At 44.4% G+C, this 21,250-nt stretch overlaps 1 long non-coding RNA gene across 1 annotated transcript in view; it reads right to left on the bottom strand.

The window, feature by feature from the left end:
- Window positions 1-15,165: 15,165 nt before the first annotated feature.
- LOC134337454 (uncharacterized) overlaps window positions 15,166-21,250 on the bottom strand; it is a 128,493-nt gene continuing 122,408 nt past the window's right edge. The window contains exon 3 of the long non-coding RNA XR_010016005.1: window positions 15,166-15,304. This is a non-coding gene — a long non-coding RNA (uncharacterized LOC134337454). The remainder of the gene's footprint in view (window positions 15,305-21,250) is intronic.

Below are 21,250 nucleotides of genomic sequence, written 5' to 3'. Positions count from 1 at the left end.
TCCATTCATTCACAGCCTATGTTGAGACAACTCCTGCACTTACACTAAACATGAATAGGCAGCAGTTCACGACAAAGAAAATAGAATGAGATTCAATCAAGTATATCAGCTATTTGTAACATTCGTAATGATAATAAACTCATATTCAAACCGATGTCTGTCTGTTTACTGATTTTTGTAATAGCGCTTTTAAATAGACATTGCAAAGAGAGGTTTAACTTTGATTTTTACAAGAAGAGTGTGAGTCAAGGCTGTGCTCTCTGAATGATTCAATTCTCTTTTAGATATTATCTGATGTAGCAATTACCATGAGTCAAGGGTGTGGGAGTTTTTGTCTTAATGTTAATATGACAATGTTGTTTTCAGTCCTGAATCATACCTCTGATCTTCCCACACGGAAGGTGTGGCATTAAATCACCATTATTGTTGCTTAAGTAATCCCTCCACTGAACCCATGCGTAATTCCACCAGTCTTTCTCCGTCATTTAAGAGTTCACAGTAATGCAAGTGCATTCAGTAAACGGGTAGCACCTAAACTACAAAATTATTCCTACCACCATTTTACAGAAACCACATCTTTGAAAACAAGCACTTGATGTAGGGTGGCACGATAGCATAGTGGTTAGCACAATGCTTTACAGTACAGGTGACTCGGGTTCGATTCCTTCTAAGGAGTTTCCTCCCACAGTTACAAAAACGTACTGGTTAACTGGTCATGATAAGTTGTCTGAGGCTAGGGTTAAATTGAGGCTTGTTGGGCAGTGTGCCTCAAAGGGCCAGACAGGCCTATTCAATAAATAAAGAAATAGAAATAACCATTCAATATATACAACACAAGGACTATGAAGTAAAATGGCTGTGCTAACAGTAACACACACAAAATGCTGGAGGAACTCAGCATCTGTGGAAATGAATAAACAGTTGACTATTCAGGCCAGGACCCTTCTTCAGGATGGAAGCTGTACTAACAGAAGTCCACCTGTAGTTAAAGAGATGGTGGGTATCTTAAGTACGGAAACCCCACCATCCAGTCCATGTTCTCTTCTCGCTACTAACGTCAAGGAGGAGTACAGAAGCTTTCAGCCCCACACCACCAAGTTCAGGAACAGTTATTATCCTACAACCTTGAACCGCTCTTGAACCGGCATAGGTAATTTCACTCACCACAACTCTGGGCTGATTCTATGACACTCAGACTTACTTTCAAGGACTTGTGTTCTCGGTATTTTTAATGCTACTTTTTTCTTATTTTGCACGTTAATTATTTGTCAGTCTTTGTGTGTACTTTTCCCTAAATTCCATTGTTTTTGTTTAATTTTCCAGCAAATGCCTGCAAAAAAAAAAAGAATTTCAAGAGTAAAGTCTGGCAACGTATACCGTACATACTTTGATCATAAATTTACTTTCACCTTTGAACTTCAAATAGCAATAAAGTCTGGGAGATTCAGGAGCACACTTATTTTTGGAATAATCTGGATGTCATATTAGAACAGAGATGAGGAGGAATTTCTTTAGCCAGAAGGCTGGTGAACCTGTGGGATTCATTGGCACAGAGGGCTGTGGAAACCAAGTCATTAGGTATATTTAAAGCAGAGTTTGAAGGTTTCTTGATTAGTAAGGACATCAAAGGTTACAGGGTGAAGGCAGAAGAGTGGGGTTGAGAGGGACTTTTTTTCTTTGTGTATAGATAGTTTCTCGCCAGCCTTTCAAGGACCCAGTGTTTGTCTGAGTGGGCAGCTTATATCAATGCCATTAAACATTCTTCTTCACACTTATGTTCTCAGACAAAAGTTTACCGCAATGTTGCTCAGGTATTTACAGGGCAGAAAGTGTGTCACAGTCCCGACTGTTAATTCCCCATTTTCTCCTAATTCCCTTTGATTGTGCCACGGTTCCGACAGTTAATTCCCCATTTTTTCCTAATTCCCTTTGATGATGACCCACCTGGTTTTCATCAAGACCTGCAGCATAAGAACCCCGGCTTTGCACCCACTGGTTGCCAGATCGTTGGTTTCGCCAGTGTGGTGATTAACGCTTCCTGCCTGCTTAGGATTGTGTGTTCTAAGTTCTGCTTCAGTACCAAGATTCATCTGTGAAACACAGTCTCTCCGTGTCAAGATCAGTTTTCTAAGTTCTACTCCATTTCAGAGGTTTACCTGTGAAACCCAGTCTCTCTGCGTCAAGATAAATTCTGCCCATCTCCTGCCTTCCTGCTCTCCCTCCTGTTTGCCGTTCAACGCTCATGCCCGCATCTGCATCCTAACTAAATCTCCGTGCCTGTGTCCCGCACTTGGGTTCGCCTCATTCGTTGTAGCACAGTGCTGCAGCATCTCTGCTCCAGGGATCCAGGTTTGATCCTGACAAGGGTGGTTAGAGGGGTGAATCCATGGAACTTTTTGCTGTGGGATCTAAGCGTCATTGGGTATACTTAAAACGGAAGTTTATAGATTGTTGGTTAGAAAAGGCATCAAAGGTTACAGGGAGAAAACAGAGGAATGAGGTCGAGAGGGATAATAAATCGGTCATTATGGAATGGCGGAGCAGACTCGATGAACCGAGTAGCCTAATTCTGCTCCAATGTCTTATGGTCTTAAAGGAGTTAAAAGGACGAGAACAGCAAAAAAAAAGGTAACAGACAGCTGTATGGGTGAAATGCCCACCATGGGGCATTTTCATGGGGTTAGGAATTGTTGAAATCTGAAAGTGACACACAAAACTCCTCAGGATGCTTTATAACGCATCCAATGGACAAACAGGAGATGGTGGGACTGTAGGCAGAGCAGCTATATCAATGGCTCAGGGCTTGTACTCAAAGGAATTCAGAAGAATGAGGGGGAGATCTAATTGAAATCTCTCAAATGTTGAAAGGCCTCGATAGAATAGATGTGGAGAGGATGTGGGGAGTCCAGGACCAGAGACGTTGCCTCAGAATAGAGGGAGGTTCATTTAGAATAGAATGAGGAGGAATTTCTTTAGACAGCTGTGGAATTTGTTGCCACAGGTGGCTGTGAAGGCCAAGTCATTGGGTGTATTTAAGGCAGAGGTTGATAGGTTCTTGATTAGTCAGGGCATGAAGGGATACAGGGAGAAGCCAGGAGATTAGGGCTGAGAGGAAAATGGATCATCCATGATGAAATGGTGGAGCAGACTCAATGGCCAAATGCCCTAATTCTGCTCCTATATCTTATGGTCTTATGGTCTTATTTCAGACCCAGTGACCCAGGTTCAGTTGTGACCTCTGTTGCCATCTGTGTGAGGGCTTTCCACATTCTCCCTCTCACTGCATCGGCTTCCCCAGGTGCTCCATCTCCCCCCCACCACCCCACAGCCCTAGGCTGATTGTCAGGTTAATTGGCCATGGTAAACTAGCCCTGGTGTCATTGGGGGAGCATTAATAAACATTTATCAGAGAATGAGAAATAAGCAGGGAAATGGGATTGATGGGATTTCTCTGAGGCCTGTCACAGATGATGGGTTGAATAGCTCTTTGTCATATGGGAAACATGGCAGAGGCAGATAGGTTCCAGGGGAAGGGCGCAGTGGCTGATACAGAAAGAACACAGGATAATGAGAAGACCACCACCAGACCATAAGACATAGGAGCAGAATTAGGCTATTCAGTCCATTGAGTCTCCTCCATGGCTGATTTATTATCCCTCTCAACCCCATTCTCCTGCCTTCTCCCCGTAACCTTTGATTCCCTTTACTAATCAGAATCTATTAACCTCTGCTTAAATACACCCAATGACTTGGTGTCCTGTCTGTGCAATGGATTCCACAGATTCACCACCTTCTGGCTAAAGAAATTCCTCCTCATCTCCATTCTAAAGGGACACCCTTCTACTCTGAGGCTGTGCCCCCTGGTTCTAGACGCTGCCACTATAGGAAACATCCTCTTCATGTCCACTCTATCTCGGCCTTTCATTATTCAACAGGTTTCCATGAGATCCCCCTTCATTCTTCTAAACTCCAGTGAGTGCAGGCCCAGAGCCATCTGAGGCCCTTCGTTGGTCAGGGTGGGTCCTAGCTGCTTACATGATACGCAGGCCGGGGCAGTATGCAATGGAGAGCAAGCTGTTGCCCGTGCAGCAGGCTCCCCCTCGCTACACAGCTGATGAATCCAAATGAACAACAGAGACTGACAGAGTCTGGCACCAGCAGCATCTCAGGAGTTGCCAGTCAGCATTGAACTCAACGTTGGACTGCCTTAGGGACCCTGGCTCCAGATTTTTCACTTGGGGTTTACTCCCCATGAGTGAGTATAGCTGCAAGGCAGCAGAAGTTTCAGATCAGAGTTTTCCTTCTAGATGAGCTGCCAACCACGGCTGATGAGCCACATTGGCATGAACCGAGTTGTTTTGACGCATCAGTAACCCGCCTTTGCCCTTTCTACTGTCAGTAGAAACAGTTCCGTCGGGCTTAGTAGCTAAGCCACACATGAAGGCCAGGGGCTATTTGAGATGCACACTAACGGGAACATTTAATAGGTAAGTAGGAGCTTACCCCCATTACCGACACTGGCTACGACAACCTTAAGGAACTAAATACAGGCCCTGAGCCATCAAACGTTAGAATAACGACACATACCAATGGAAATGTTCGGCTGCAACAACACATCAAAGTATATTGAAGACATATGCAGAGCTTTAAAACTAAAAAGGAAGATAGATTAGCTTTATTTGTCACGTGTACATCAAAACATTGAATCATTCAGTGAAATGCATCATTTTTGCGTCAATGACCAACACCGTTGGAGGATTGTACTGGGGGCAGCCCACAAGTGTCGTCACACTTCCGGCACACTCACTACCCACTCACCTTAACCCGTACATCTTTGGGATATGGGAGGAGATCAGCGCACCTGGAGGAAACCCACCTGTTCACAGGCAGAGTGAATAAACTCTCTACATACAGCGGCCGGAATCGACTGGCAATCACCGGCACTGTAAAGCGATTGTGCCAACCACTACCATTTGGAAAATCTGGCAGACCAACGTCACCAAGTCCTGAGGGTGCTAGATTATCGGAGTAAATGGGAGACAGTTGAACTGTCATAACAAATAGGTCTAGAAGTATAGTCACCAAAGAATTGGCATTGACTTTGGTGCCCCCGAGGCCCAGCACTCCAACAGAGCTGGCATCCGGACAAATAAAAGTAAAATACTACACCAGTGGTTCCTTAAGATTGTTATAGCTGGGAGTGGAAATGGGGATAAGCTCCCACTGCCTATTGAATGCTCCCAATGGCATGTGTCTCAAATAGCCTCTGACAACCAAGTCCAGCTCCTGGCCTTTATGTGTGGCTTAGCTACTAAGCCCAGTGGAACTGTTTCTACTGACAGGAGAAGGAGAAAGGGGGGGGGGTTACTAGCACCTTAAAACCAATCACTTCAGGCAGATAGGAATCATCGGCTCATCTAGGAGAAGGGAAACTCTGATCTCAAACCTCCGCTGCCTTGCGGCTAGACCCACTCATGGGGAAAGCTTCAGGAGTAAACGGCGAGGAAGAATCCGGAGCTGGGGTCCCTGAGGCTGTCCTACATCGAATTCAATTCCGGCTGGCAACTCCTGCATGCCAAACTGTATAGGTCTGTGCTGTACCTTTGGATTCCATGGTCAACTCTGACCACCGGAGGAACTCAGGAACTACACCAGTGACATCGTCCCAACATCTAAAGGGAAGGAGGTTGTATTGTGGAGGATACACTCCCTGAACCAGCGTGGGTAACTTCACTCACCACAGCACTGAACTGGGCCACAAACTGTGAACTCACTTTCAAGGACTCCACAACTCATGTTCCCAATATTATTTATTATAATTATTATTTGTTTTCTTCTGTGAATGCATAGCTTGCTTTCATTGTTCTTAGTCAGGCTTTGTGTGTAGTTTTTGATTGATTCTATTGTGTTTCTTTGTATCTACTGTAAATGCTGGCAAGAAACTGAATCTTAAGTCACGTCAAGTTTATTGAAGCTTATTGTCATTTACTTATATACATGTATACCACCAAACCAGACAATGGTTCTCCAGACTAGGGTGTAAAGCACAGTAGTACACATAACACATACAACACACATATAACACTCAGGGTAGTATATGGTGACATGTACTTCAATAATAAATTTACTTTGAACTTTGTACACTCCCAATACCACTGAACTCCAGGAGAAGTGGAACTTAAGAACGATGGTAAATTTAGAGAGTTGTATCAATTACCAGTGAAATGCAACGTGAAGTTACAAAATGATGCAATGGGAAGGAAGTGTGCCAAGAAAAGTGCACTTGATGCAAAATATTTGCTGATATGAGCACATCAAACCTCAATGTTTATTTAATTTTTCAATAGGTCCTTATAGTTAAATAGAATAAAGATGCCAAAGTCACTCAAGTTTGTTCTGGTATGCATGTCACAATGGGGTGCTGGGAACAGACCCAGATGTGAGACACAGACACTAAAGTACAAGGAACAGGACTTGACTAGGGTAGGGACGTGACCGGATACAGACGAGGAGCAGGGACAAGAACGCAGACTTGGGCTAGGGCATGGACAAGACAGGGAACCCGGACAAGGAACTATACACCAGGAGCCTGGGCTTGGGCTCTGAGCCAGAGACTGGACAAGGACCCACTTTGGTGACAAGAATAGGAAGGCAGATTACTATCTGAATACTGTCAAGCTAGGAAAAGGGGAAGTACAACGAGATCTAGGTGTTCTTGTTCATCATTCACTGAAAGTAAACATGCAGGTACAGCAGGCAGTGAAGAAAGCTAATGGCATGCTGGCCTTCATAACAAGGGGAATTGAGTATAGGAGCAAAGAGGTCCTTCTGCTGTTGTACAGGACCCTGGTGAGACCACACCTGGAATATTGTGTACAGTTTTGGTCTCCAAATTTGAGGAAGGACATTCTAGCTATTGACAGAGTGCAGCGTAGGTTCACGAGGTTAATTCCCGGGATGGCGGACTGTCATATGTTGAAAGATTGGAGCGACTGGGGTTGTATACACTGGAATTTAGAAGGATGAGAGGGGATTTGATTGAATCGTACAAGATTATTAAGGGATTGGACACGCTAGAGGCAGGAAACATGTTCCCGATGCTGGGGGAGTCCAGAACCAGAGGCCACAGTTTAGGAATAAGGGGTAGACAATTTAGAACGGAGTTGAGGAAAAATTTTTTCCACACAGAGGGTTGTGGTTCTGTGGAATGCTCTGTCTCAGAAGGCAGTGGAGGCCAATTCTCTGGATTCTTTCAAGAAAGAGTTAGATAGAGCTCTTAAAGATAGTGGAGTGAAGGGATATGGGGAGAAGGCAGTAAAAGGGTACTGATTGTGGATGATCAGCCATGATCACAGTGAATAGTGGTGCTGGCTCAAAGGGCTGAATGGCCTACTCCTGAACCTATTGCCTATTGACTCAGAACCTGGGTCTTGCCTTGGTCTCGGGCCCCAGAACCAGCCAAGAACATGACAACTACGGGACGGGATGTGACTGGGGTCTAGAGGCTTGGGGTTGCAGGCTGGGGTCTTGGTCTTGGAGCTTGGTTTGGGATCTTGGTCTTGAGGCTTGTCCTTGGAGCTTGGCTTGGGATCTTGGTCTTGAGGCTTGTCCTTGGAGCTTGGCTTGGGATCTTGGTCTTGAGGCTTGTCCTTGGAGCTTGGCTTGGGATCTTGGTCTTGAGGCTCGAGGCTGGGGTTCTTGGGGCTTGGCCGCGGGGTCCTCGAGGCTGGGGTTCTTGGGGCTTGGCCGCGGGGTCCTCGAGGCTGGGGTTCTTGGGGCTTGGCCGCGGGGTTTTCATCTTGAAATGCGGAGGCTGATAACTTGGAGGCTGGGGCTGAGAGACCGACTGGGAACTGAACATCAACATAAAGCCGGGACTTGTCCTTCGAAAAGCCAGGACTCATCATTAACACGACACCAACATGAGACAGGACAGCACATAGAAATAGAGCCAGGACTTATACTAAGACAAGCTGGGACTCTACCTCTCCACACCAAGGTGGGACAGGTCCACCTGTTGGGTAATAGCAGAACAGCCAGACTTACCCAACAGAGGCAAAGACAAGATAAGACATGTTCCCCCACAGAGCAACAGCAGAACAGCCAGACTTACCCCACGGAGGCAAGGACAAGACAAGACAGAAAGACAGATTCCCCCCACAGGGCAACGGCAAAACAGCCTGACTTACCCCACAGAGGCAAGGACAAGAAGAGATAAACACCAAAGAACAACAGACAGTTCCATCTCTGCTTCAGGGTCGCTCTGAGTCACAGTTACAGCCAGCAACCTCCACCGGCTACGGAAACAGCCAGATCCCTACCTAGCTCGGAGTGGTCAGCTGGCCCAGGAAACAGCCAAATCCATACCACAAAGACTACTCCAACAAGTGGCAACAAGGCTCCATGAAGCAGTGGTCCTGCAACCAGGCCTAGAAATCACAAATGGTTTCACCAGCCTTCCATCAGCAGGTTGCTCCCAGGGGGACTGACAAGACAAACCAGCAGCCCACACTCAACCCCAAGGCTACTTATATTCCAAGCCCAAAGATGGGAATCAGGTGCCAATGATTAACTCAACCAAATGAGGGACAGCTGGAAGACCCAGAGTCCTGAGTCCATAGACGAGACCTTAAACCAGAATGTGGACTTCACGGACCGGACCATGACAATGCACTGTTGCGTTGAAAAACTTCCTTGCAACAGCATCACAGGCATGTTGCTTCAAATGCATAAATAATGCCCAGCCGATTTGATCTGACGCAGCTATATGTTTCGATGTATTGACATACATGTGACAAATAAGACCGTAAGATATAGGAGCAGAATTAGGTCATTTAAAAGTCCGTTACATCACGTTTTTCGAGCTCTGTGCCTGAAGATTGCAAAGATTCCAGGTCTTCGGGCACAGTAGATTTTCCGACACCCCCAACGACACACGGGTCTCCTGCCGTGACACCGATCCTCAATACGCCCGTCTCCAGAGCCCCGAGATCTTAGGCTTCCAAATCCGAGCCGGACTCTCAGGCTGAACCTTTCACTAACCCTAACTCGTACATCTTTGGAATGTGGGAGGAAACCCGGGCAGCCGGTGGAAGCTCAGGGAGAATGTGCAGACTCCTTACAGACAGCGGCTGGAATTGCATCCCAGTTGCTGGCCCTGTAGAGTGCTGCGCTAACTGCTAGCTGCCATAGTGCTCCACGCGCCCACCCCTCCCCTTACTGAGTGCAAAGCAAGCATAATTCATTACTTGTCCAAGTAGGAGGGTAAATCTGCCATGGACAGTCCCAAGCTTGCCTGCAAAAGGAGGAGGGGTAAGCACGAGGCTAGCAACCTCATCCCATAAAAACCTAGAGCTACAGAAACCAAAGTCCCAGAGGCTCAACTCTGGGAGAGGAAGGATCTTTGCCTAGAAGACACACAGATGGACTACGGCTGGGCTTGAAAGGCCACCCAGGGCAGAGGACTCTGGTGAGCTCCTGTGGGCAGCCTTTGCCCCAGGAGGGGTGGTTGCTTAAGGAGAAGAAACAGGAGTGTGATTAAGGTGTTTCCATGTGCATTTTAGTCTATATTTAGCTCTCAGAGTACACAGGATAGGGGGGCACAAGTATTCAGGAGTTGGCAGATTTGTTAGCTGCAGATGATGACATGAGTGATATTAAAAATTTACAGGCATACAACAGCACATCCTCAGGCAACCACAACTACACGAACACAACGTTCCACATCTGCTGCTATGGGTATTTGCTTTTTCAGGTAACTGGTTTTTAAACAACGTCGGCCTAGGCTGTATCAATTAAAACCCATCAATAATTTAGTAAATAACAGAACTGCAGATCTTATATCATTGGCACAATGAGGATGAATGGTATTTTTATGCCGTCACATCACCGCAATATGATAGTTGAACAGACACCCGGATGGCAGAAAGGGCTGCTAACAGCTTGATGATTTAAATATTTATTCAAGAATTGTGATTTTAAAAGTGGATAGTTTAATCACTGTTTCAACCTTATTACTCATAAAATTCCCATGTTCAGGATCCGCACCCATCTGCTTCTCAGCTCTTCCTTTACTTTGTGCCTCTACTTGTTTTTAATTTTGTACCCTTTTTTAATGAAGCAAAGTCTTAAAATAGTGTTAATAGATAGCAACACACACAAAATGCTGGAGGAGCTCAGCAGGTCAGGTAGCACCTGTGGAGGGGAATAAAGGATCAATGTTTTGGGCCGAGACCCTTCGTCACCCCTCCCCCACACCTTCGTATTCTGGCTTTTACCTCCTTCCTTTCCAGACCTGATGAAGGGTCTCGGCCCAAAACATCGACTGTTTATTCATTTCCATAGACGCTTCCCGATTTGTTGAGCTTCCTCCCAGCATCTGGTGTGTGTCGCTCAACATTTGCAGCATCTGCAGAATCTCTCATGTTTGTGCCTTATGTCACATGTTGTATTGCATAGGTGATCATAGTCTTGACCGTGATTGCTCTTGGCAAATATCTCTACAGAAGTGGTTTGCCATTGCCGCCTTCTTCTGGGCAGTGTCATTACAAATGGGTGACCCAAGCCATTATCAATACTCTTCAGAAATTGTGTGCCTGGTGTCAGTGGTCACATAACCAGGGCTTATGATATGCATCAGCCGCTCATGCGTCCATCCACCACCTGCTCCCATGGCTTCACATGACCCTGATCGGGGTCTAAGCCGGGGCTACGCCTTGCCCAAAGATGACCTGCAGGCTAGCAGAGAGAAGGAGCGCCTTACACCTCCTTTGGTAGAGGCATATCTCCACCCTGCCACCTACATGCCCTAATCGATAGCCTAAAGGATAGCCTCCAATAGAACTTTCCAAGAGCGACTAATACTATTCCAGTGAATTCTGAGCCTAGTCAGTGCACTGGCTGTTGTTATATTTCTGGAGTTATTGAGTGTCTCTCTAAAGCATAACACAAGAACTTCTCAACTCTCCAACAACGTATTGTGCAAAACTGTTAGGCACATATATATAGCTGGGGTATAGTTTAAGACTTTTGCATATTACTGTATTTGACAACATGGAGCAGAGATCAAGTCTGCAAATCTGGCGGGAGCAAAGGATGTTGGGAATGGCAAGGGTGGAGTGCCACGGGAGGGCAGAGGAGTACCAGGGGCAGGGGGTGGTGCGGGTGCAGACACACCCAGGCCTGAGTCTCCAGGCAAGGTCATTTGATTGCAAACAATCGGATTATTGATTACTACAGATTGTCTCTCTGATACTTCAACTCCTCTCCCCTTTCCCTTCCCCTTTTCCCAACCAGGATTCCCCTTCCCACTCTCAGTCCACAATAGAGACCCATATCAGAATCAGGTTTATCATCACTCACATATGTCATGATATTTGTTTTTTTTTGAGGCAGCAGCAGCATGCTATACATAAGATTACTACAGTTCTGTGTAAAAATCTTAGGCATTCTAGCTATACATGATATATGTACCAAAGACTTTTGCACAGTACTATACATACAGCCATACAGAATATGACACACATAATATTTTATTCAATTGCCATTTAAATACAAATTACACAAAGAGATTTTAAACCACTGACAAAAGTGATGTTTAAGGTGTGATTATTGAATTACTTTCTCTCAATTGGAGTCAAAGAGACGATTTAGCAGTAAGCCCCGATACTTTTGGCCCACCCAGTCCATTCTTGCCCATTACGCCACTGGTGTTTAGGGCAGCAATGAAGGTCCTCCATCTCTGGTGATGTTCAGGGCTTCCTTCATCGTGTCAGTAGTCTCCTTTCAGTTTTCACTTCTGTCAGTTATACAAGTCCCGGGTGGAGACTCAGGAATACCATCACACTCAGATGTAGAAGGATTCTTCATTGCTGTTTCCATACAGTCTTGTTTGACCAGTCAGGGTTGTTAGCCCTGAGCTGAACCCCCGAACCTGGAGGACCGGTGAACCACTCTTAGTCTGTCCTCTACCCTTCGACCTGTTTGGCATGGGTGACCCTACTAAGAGCCAAAGCATAAAGCCCTGACTTGAGCCAGCATTGCTCTCAAGGTCATTGAGACACACTAGCTTTGAAACCACTACAAGGTTGGGATCCTTTTGAGGGATCTAGTCCATGCTGAACTGTTATTCTGCCTAATCTTATCAAATTGCACTTGGACCAAAGCCCTCCATACCTCTCCTATGGCAGAGCTGCACATACAGGCACATCCCAGGCTCCACCCATCTAATAGGGGTCACCTGCCACTCATTTCCAACTCATCACCTGCAGCCTATTTAAACCCAGCTCTCACCCACAGTCCTTTGTTCAGTACTGTAAAATGTTGTGCTAACCACCATGCTACCATGCTGCCTGAAGGAGGTGCATTCACAAGGAGGTGCAAGTGTGGAACGAGCTGCCGGTGGAAGCAATGGATGTGGATTTGACTGCAACATTTAGAAGAAGTTTGGATAAGTAGTTGGGTGGGTATGGACGGCTATGATCCAGGTGCGTATCGGTGAGACCAGGCAGAATAACAGTTCGGCATGGACTAGATGGGCCAAATGGCCTGTTTCTGTGGTGTAGTGTTCTATGACTCCATGACTAATTGAGAGAGAGCAATTTAGCAAATTAATTTTAAGCATTATTTTTGTCTATGTGTAAACAATTACTTGAAAATCTCCTCATATATTTCGTAAATAAATTTTTAAAAAAGATTTAAAATGGTAATTAGGATAAAGAATCATGGGCACCTAATGATTATACACAGGCAAATTATGCAGAATATTTAGTAAAAGTGTCTTATCACTCGATCAAGTACAGTTGATAAATCCTTCTGTGCCAAATCTGTTTTTCCATATGACTTTATAAAGAGAATCTTCATTGGTTTAATTCATGCTTCTTTATGCTTTTTTGTTCTGTTCGCATCAAAACTTGGCTAAAGGACATCTGATACCTTTAAAACAACTTGAGGCCTTTCTTTAGTATTTTCATTGTTAGAAGGGAAAATGCTTGCCTATTGAGGAGCTAATCATAATCTTAGTTTGAGAAGTAATCCTGTCTTTCAAATAAATTCAACATATCTTAATCAATATGCGATGTTTCAATATAAACTCGTACATATTTTACAATATGCGACGCTTCAATATAAATTTAAATATATTAAATGCTTCTTTGATCTCATCAGGAAATCATTTGACAGGTTCCACATTTCCTTCAGTTCTCAGTAATACTTATCGACTTTCTTTTTATTAATAATTGCATGATTTGTCTTATTTTGCACAGTGGTTGTCAATCATTCTTTGTTTATGCATAGTTTTTCATAAATTCTAGAGTATTTCTTTATTTTCCTGTAAATGCCTATGAGAAAATGAATCACAAGGTAGTATATAGTGACATATATTCAGGTACTTAGGTAAATAAGTTTACTTTGACTTTCACTTGTTCATGAGCCTCAAAAACTTGCCCTGTACACCAGTGCTTGACTTCAGTACCCAACTGAATGGAATATTCGACTGCAATCGGACCAGAACAATCCTTCGCCGTACTGGGGAGAGATGGGGCCGCAGCAAGTGTTATCAAAGTATGTTTGCAGTGTACAACCTTGAGATTCCTCTTCCCACAGACAGCCACGAAACAAAGAAACTCCATGGAATCTGTTCAAAGAAAAACATTAAACCCACCCCCCCCCACGCGCAACAAAGAACTAAGTCGAGCAAACGGCAACAAAACAAACAAGCGAGAAGCACAGATTATAAAACAGAAAATCCAAAGAGTCCAGGCATATTCAGTTCAGTTCAGTGCTCGTTATTCGCAAGCCACCTCAATGAAAATCGCCCAAAATAGCAACCAAAAAAAATGACTCCAGGGTACCTGTTTGGTGCCCTGATACACAAAGTTCGTTATCAAATGAGGCCACTTTGGGTATATTGTGTGTAGATTTGTACATTGCACCTCTGCAGATAAAGTCAACCCTTGGATCTCAAAATAAAATGGAAGGCAGCGCTGGTGACTGCTCCTGCGTAGGGCAGGTTATGTCCCACAGCACAGCAGCAGCGAGCACAGTTTGCATCCAACGACAGGGTTCCTTCCTGGATTCAAGATGGACCATTGCTCCCACACTTAATTTCTGCTTCCCTCAGTTCTTGGTTCTGCCTGGGTACTCCTAGAGGAACAGAACCAGGCTGTGTAACAGCCCTTAACCTTCAGCCATTAGACTCCTGATCAAGCATGGGTAAGTTCACTCATCTCAATGCTCAACTCACTCCACAATCTATAGATCCATTTTCAAGGACTCTACAACTCAATATTACTTTTTTTTATTATTTGCATGATTTGGCTTCTTTTGTACATTGGTTGTTTGTCAGTCTTTGCTATTTAGTTTTTCATAACTTATTGTATTTCTTTATTTTTACTGTAAAAGCCTGCAAGAAAATGAATCTCAGGGTAGTATACGGTAACATACACACAGTGGCTACTCTATTTAGGTATTTCCCGTATAAAATAAAGTGGCCTCTGAGTGTATGTCCGTAGTTTTCTGCTGCTGTAGCCCATCCACTTCAAGGTTTGATGTGTTGTGTATTCAAAGATGCTCATTTGCACTCCACTGTTTTAACGTGTGGTTATTTAAGTTACTGTCACCTTCCTGTCAGCTTGAACCAATCTGGTCATTCTCCCCTGTCCTCTCTCATTAACACGGCAGTTTTGTCGACAGAACTGCCACTCACCAGACATTTTTGTTTTTGTTCCCACTATTCTCTACAAAATCTAGGGACTGCTGTGTGTAAAAATCTCAGGAGATCAGCAATTTCTGAGATCACACACCACACGGTCTGACACCAACAATCATTCCACAGTCAAAATTAATTAAATTACATTCTTTCCCCCATAATGATATTTGGTCTGAACAACAGCCGAACCTCTTGTCTATGTCTGCATGCTTTTATGCATTGAGCTGTTGCCACATGATTGGCTGATTAGATATTTGCATTAACGAGCAGGTGCACAGGTGTACCTAATAAAGTGGCCACTGAGTTATGATAATAAATTTACATTGAACTTACTTTGAAAATCAAGCCCAGTGGTGAAGGGAATAAGGGACACATTGGATCACTTTCCCAAGAACATGATGTCAACCCCTCCCAGAGACCGCTGGGAACTGTGTGGAGCTGATCCATGGTGTGCAGGATTTAGGCAGATGACAAAGGGTGTATTCACTATTTCCATGACTTTTTCCTTTGGGAAGCCAAGCACCAGGTCCTGGGGATTCATCGGCTCCCAATCCCATTAAATTCTTCCATGCTCTTTTTCACTAGAGAGGCTGTCAACTGGGGAAGAAAATGGTTTATTATTGTCACTCGTACAGTGATAAACAGAAGAGATTCTTCATATGCTGGATATCTTGAAGAACACAATCACAAAGTGTTGGAGAAACTCAACAGGTCAGGCAGCATCTGTAGAGGTAAATGGTGTTTTGGGCTGAGACCATTCATCAGGATTCCCACGGCTGAATTATCTAACATCAGGGGGTACACGTTGGAGGGGAGAGGGAGGAGGTTCAAGGGAGATGTGAGGGGTGGGGTAAGTTTTTTACTCAGAGTGGTGGACACATGGAATGCACTGCTTGGTATGGCAGTAAAGGCAAATACATCAGAGGCTGTTAAGAAACGTTTGGGTAGGCACACGAATGTGAGGAAGATGGAGGGTTATGGACATGGTGTAGGTAGGAGGGGTTAGTGTTTGGGTGCTTTTGATTTGCTGTTTAGCTGGTTATGGGCTGAATATTCTGTTCCTGTGCTGAACTGCTCTATGTAGGACTGGAAAGGAAGGGGAAAGAAGGCAAAATAAGAAGGTGGGGGAAGTGGAAGGAGTATAAGCTGTCTGGAGATAGGTGAGACCAGATGAGGGGTAAGGTGGGAGGTTGGAAATGAAGTGAAAAGCTGGGAGGTGATAGGTGGAAGAGGTAAAGGGCTGAAGAAGAAGGGATCTAATAAGAGAGGAGAGAAGACCATGGCAGAAAGGGAAGGAAGAGGGGCACCAGAAGGGAGTGATGGCCAGGTGAGGAGAAGAGAAGGGAGTGAAAGGGAACCAGAATGCGTAATGGTAAAGAAAGAACAGGAGGGGGTAGAAATTAGTAGAAGTTTGAGAAATTCATGTTCACGTCATCAGATCGGAGTCTACTCAGGCAGAATACGAGGTGATGCTCCTCCAACATGAGGTTACGGAGAGACGTTGGAATGGGAATGGGAAGTCAAATTGAAACGGGTGGCCACAGGGAAATTCCATGTACACTGAAATGCTTTGCCTTGCATGCCATCCGTACAGAGCATGTCACCACAACAGTGCATTGAGGTAGTACGAGGGGAAACAATAATACAAGGAAGTGCCACGGATTCCAGAGAAAGCCCAGTGCAGGAAGACAATAAGTTGCAAGATCATGACAAGGCAGACTGCACCAAATGGACAAGTGCAAGATCAGCCAGCTCCATCGTGGGCACTAGCCTCCCAGGACATCTTCAAAAGGCGATGCCTCAAAAAGGCGGCATCCATCTTTAAGGACCCTGATCACCCGGGACATGCCCTCTTCTCATTGCTACCATCAGGGAGGAGGTTCAGGAAACTGAGGACACACACTCAACATTTCAGGGACACAAAATAATCTGCAGATGCTGGGGTCAAAGCAACATTCAGAACACGCTGGAGGAACTCAGCAGGTTGGGCAGCATCTGTGGAAAAGATCGGTCGACGTTTTGGGCCGGAACGCTTCGACAGTCCTGTCAACATTTCAGGAACTGCTTCTTCCCCTCTGCCGTCAGATTTCTGAATGGATAATAAACCCCTGGACATGACTATATTATTTTTTTTTTCTTTTCTGGCTCTCTTCTTGCAACACTTATTTTACACACACACACACACATATATATATAATAATAATTTATATATTTTTATTATATATTGCTTTGTACTGCTGTCACAAACCAACAAATTTCACAACATATGCGAGTGATATTAAACTTGATTCTACGTCTGATTTCTTACTGCCTGTGTGTCACTGGAGGAGTGTTGAGGGCAGACTCTGTGCAAGTGACCTGCCTCACCACACACCGTAGGTTGCAGTGTTTGCTCTCCTCGCTTTCTCTGGTCTGGTGGGTTTCCTGTCTGCAGTATCAGCTGAAGATAACACTGCAGCTGGGCGGCACTTGTCCACACTCAACTACATCCAAAGGTCATGTATGACCCTGTTTTTGCTAGACGGCTGCGCATCTATCAGTCTTTATCCAATCCAGAGCAGTGTGTAAACCAACATTAAACTTTGACCTCCTATTATTGTAGGTTGGCAATAGGGCAGTAACAGTCAACAATACTTCCTGCTAGAATATATGGTTAGCGATTTGTTCCTTTGAAGAGAAATGGCCCATGAGACTCCATCCCCATAACAAATCTTAAAGAGCAGATTAAAACAATCCCAAGATGATCCATTGATTTATCTCACTGCTTCGAAACAATATTGTTCAACAGGGTGAAATTACATCACATGCAATTACTAGGAAACTATTGTAAAGTGTTTTTGGCAGATCTCACTTGGATTGACTCTTCTCGAAGATTCCGAGTACATTTATTACCGAAGTTTGCATAACTATACAACTTCATAACACCCAGAATCAGAATCAGGTTCAATATCACTGGCCGTGAAATATGTTGTTTTGCCGTAGCGGTACATTGCAATACATAATTTTAAAACCTATAAATTACAATAAAAATTATGTATTACAAAATGGAATTAAATACATAGTGCAAAAAGAGAGAAGAAGTGTTAGGCAGTGTTCATGGGTTTAATGTCCATTCAGAGATCTGATGGTGGAGGGGAAGCAGCTGTTCCCGAAACATGGAGTGTGTGCCTTCAGGCTCCTGTACCTCCTCCTTGATGGTAGCAATGAGAAGAGGGCATGTCCTGGATCATGGGGGTCCTTAATGATGGATGCCGCTTACTTGAGGCATGGTCTTTTGAAGGTGTCCTCAGTGCTGGGGAGGCTGGTGCCTGTGATGGAGCTGGCTGAGCTTTCAACCTTCTGCAGCTTTCGCTGATCCTGTGCAGTGGCCCCTCCGGACCAGACGGTGATGCACCCAGTTAGAATGCTCTCCAGAGTACACCTGTAGAAAGTATTGTGAGAGCTCATTTAACTCTCTAGTTTGATGTTAATACTCTCTGGAAACCGCTTCTCTGTATCTAATTTGTTAAAATCCATGGCAAGGCCAGCATTTAGAGCCATCTCCAATTGTTTCTCAGGAGGTTTGTGACAACCAGGTGGCTGGCTTGGCCATTTCAGGTGTGTTTCTAGGATCAACGACGTCAGGTAAGTCTGGAGTCACGTACAGACCAGACCAACTCAGGATGTAAGATTTCCTCTCTTAGATACATTGATGAATCCCATCACTCATAACAACAGTCTGGTAGAAGATGTTCATAGACTCCATGAGACCAGCTATTTTATTCTATTTAGAGATACAGTGTGGCACGCACATGCTCTCTTCTCGCTGCTGCCATCAGGAAGGATACAGGTGCAGGTTCAGGTCCGCTTATCACCCCTCAACCATCAGGCTCTTGAACCAAAGGAGATAACTTCACTCAACTTCCCTCACCCAACGCTAAACTGTACCTACAGCCTATGGACTCACGTTCAATGACCCTTCATCCCACGTTCTCGATATTTATTGCTTATTTATTTATTATTATTATTTTGCCTGTTTATTTCACCTTTTTGTATTTGCACAGTTTGTTGTCTTCCGTACACTGGTTGTTTGTCCACCTTGTGTGCATTTTTTCAGTGATTCTGTTGTGTTCCTTTATATTTGCTGTGAATGCCCCAAAGAAAATGATTCTCAGAGTTGTACATGGTAACATATAGTATTGTGCAGAAGTCTCGGGCACTTAAACAAAGCGAGGGTGCCTAAGACTTTTGCACCGTACTGTTTTTGCCAACATCAAGTGGAGAGCAAGTTTGTAAATCTGGTGTCGGGGGCGAATGGCGAGGGGGGAGCTCCACAGGAGGGGTGTAGGATAGGTGGCAGAGAAGGAGGGTCAGGAATGGAGGGTGGTGCAGGTACAGACACACCCAGCACTGAGACACCAGGCAAGGCCACTTGATTCCAAATAATTGTTTTATTGATCATTACAGAATGTCCTTTTGGTGCTTCCTGCTCCCTCCCCTCGCCCTCCTCCTTTTCTCAGCCATGAATCCCCCCCCTTCCCACTGTTAGTTCTCGATAGAGACCCACATCAGAATCAGGTTTAGCATCCTGCTGAAGAGTCTCGGCCCAAAATGTCAACTGTCTTCTTTTCCATAGATGCTGCCTGGCCTGCTGAGTTCCTCCAGCATTTTATGTGTGCTGCTCCAGTAGAGGGAAAAAACAAAAAACCTCCAAAGAAGGCAAGGAAAGTAAAGAAAGACAAGGAGAAATGGGTAAGTTCAAATTGCTTAATGCTTTAAATAGTTATGAAAACTGCTGGCCCCTTCCAGTTGATAAGGTGCTATTTCAGAAATAGCTTAAAAGATAGATTCTCTGAACCTTAAGGTGGATTCACTTGGACAAATGTAAATACAAAATATTAGTTCCAGTTTTACGGTGAGTTTATTGATTTTTGTCCCCCCTTTTAGCTCTCAGTGGCTGGAATGATGTTTAATATCACTGACATACGTTGTGAAATTTGTGGTAGCAGTACAGTGCAAAACATAAAATACTGTATACTACATGTTACAATTAGAAATATATATATGAAATTAAATTAAATAATTAGTGCAAAAAGAGAGCAAAAATATTGAGGTAGTGTTCCCCCTCCCTCTCGTACCCCATCCGTTATTTATTTATTTATATACACAATTCTTTTTCTCTCTCTCTCCTTTTTCTCCCTCTGTCCCTCTCACTATACCCCTTGCCCATCCTCTGGCTTTCCCCCCACCCTTTTCTTTCTCCCTGGGCCTCCTGTCCCATGATCCTCTCATATCCCCTTTGCCAATCACCTGTCCAGCTCTTGGCTCCATCCCTCCCCCTCCTGTCTTCTCCTATCATTTTGGATCTCCCCCTCCCCCTCCCACTTTCAAACCTCTTACTAACTCTTCCTTCAGTTAGTCCTGACGAAGGGTCTCGGCCTGAAACGTCGACTGTACCTCTTCCTAGAGATGCTGCCTGGCCTGCTGCGTTCACCAGCAACTTTGATGTGTGTGGCTTGAGGTAGTGTTAGTAGGTTGGTTCATTGCACATTCAGAAATCTGATAGTGGAAGGGAAGGAACTGTTCCTAAGACATTGAGTGTGTGCATGGAGTATGTTCTTCTATGTTTGAAGCTGGCCCAGTCACTGAAGCTAGTCAGTGATGTTTTATGGAACTGCCAGCTGGCCAACAATACTATCCAAGCCATCATTGGAAAGTAGAAGGGAAGAGTTTTACCCAGCACTTATCTTGTGCTAATCACCTGAAATACTAAATGCTGAATGAATTAAAATTGTCAACAAAGTTATGTCTGTCTTCTATACTTTAACTAGCATTTCAATAAAACCTTAATGCATAAAATAAGGTTTTAACATTGCTGCGCTATATCATTTACTGCAGAAACTGAATCTTAACTCTAGTGTGTAAATTTGCTACTTTAAGCTCCGTCCTGCTGTTTGGATGTGAATTTAAACGAGTGTTTCTCAGGTTTTACAGATTATGTGTGTTAGAGCACCAAAGGCTGCTTAATGAAACATGAGCAGCTCTAAAGTCCCCATTTCCTTTTAGCAAATTGAAGAATTAATTCTTGCTGAGTGACTCTATTTTAATAGCAGTGAGATTTCTGTTTTAGCTACAACTCATTTTTAGCCTTTGTATGGTCAGGGACTATAGCTGAAGGATCAGTCAATCTTACTGGTACTCCTGAAAACTCCTTATAGGCACTGTATATGTGCCCAAGACTTTTGCATCGCACTGTATATGTACTTGAACAGGCCCTTTCAGCCCAGCCGCACAGTTATTTAACCCTCTCCTAATTACACGACAATTTACAATGACCTATTAACCTACTAACCAGTATATCTTTGGAAGTGGGAGGAAAGCGGAGGAAACCATCCCATCGAGTCCCACCATTCTGGCATCTTCCCCCTTTCCCCCTTCCTTCTCAGTCCTGAAGAAGGGTCTCTGCGTGAAACGTTGACTATTTAGTCTTTTCCATAGATGCTGCCTGACCTGCTGAGTTCCTCCAGCACCTTTTGTGTGCTGCTCTGTCCTGTGATTAGGCTT

Source organism: Mobula hypostoma, chromosome 24, assembly GCF_963921235.1.
Source record: "Mobula hypostoma chromosome 24, sMobHyp1.1, whole genome shotgun sequence".
In the NCBI taxonomy this organism is placed as follows: Eukaryota; Metazoa; Chordata; class Chondrichthyes; order Myliobatiformes; family Myliobatidae; genus Mobula; species Mobula hypostoma.
This window is presented reverse-complemented; position numbering and strand designations above follow the sequence as displayed.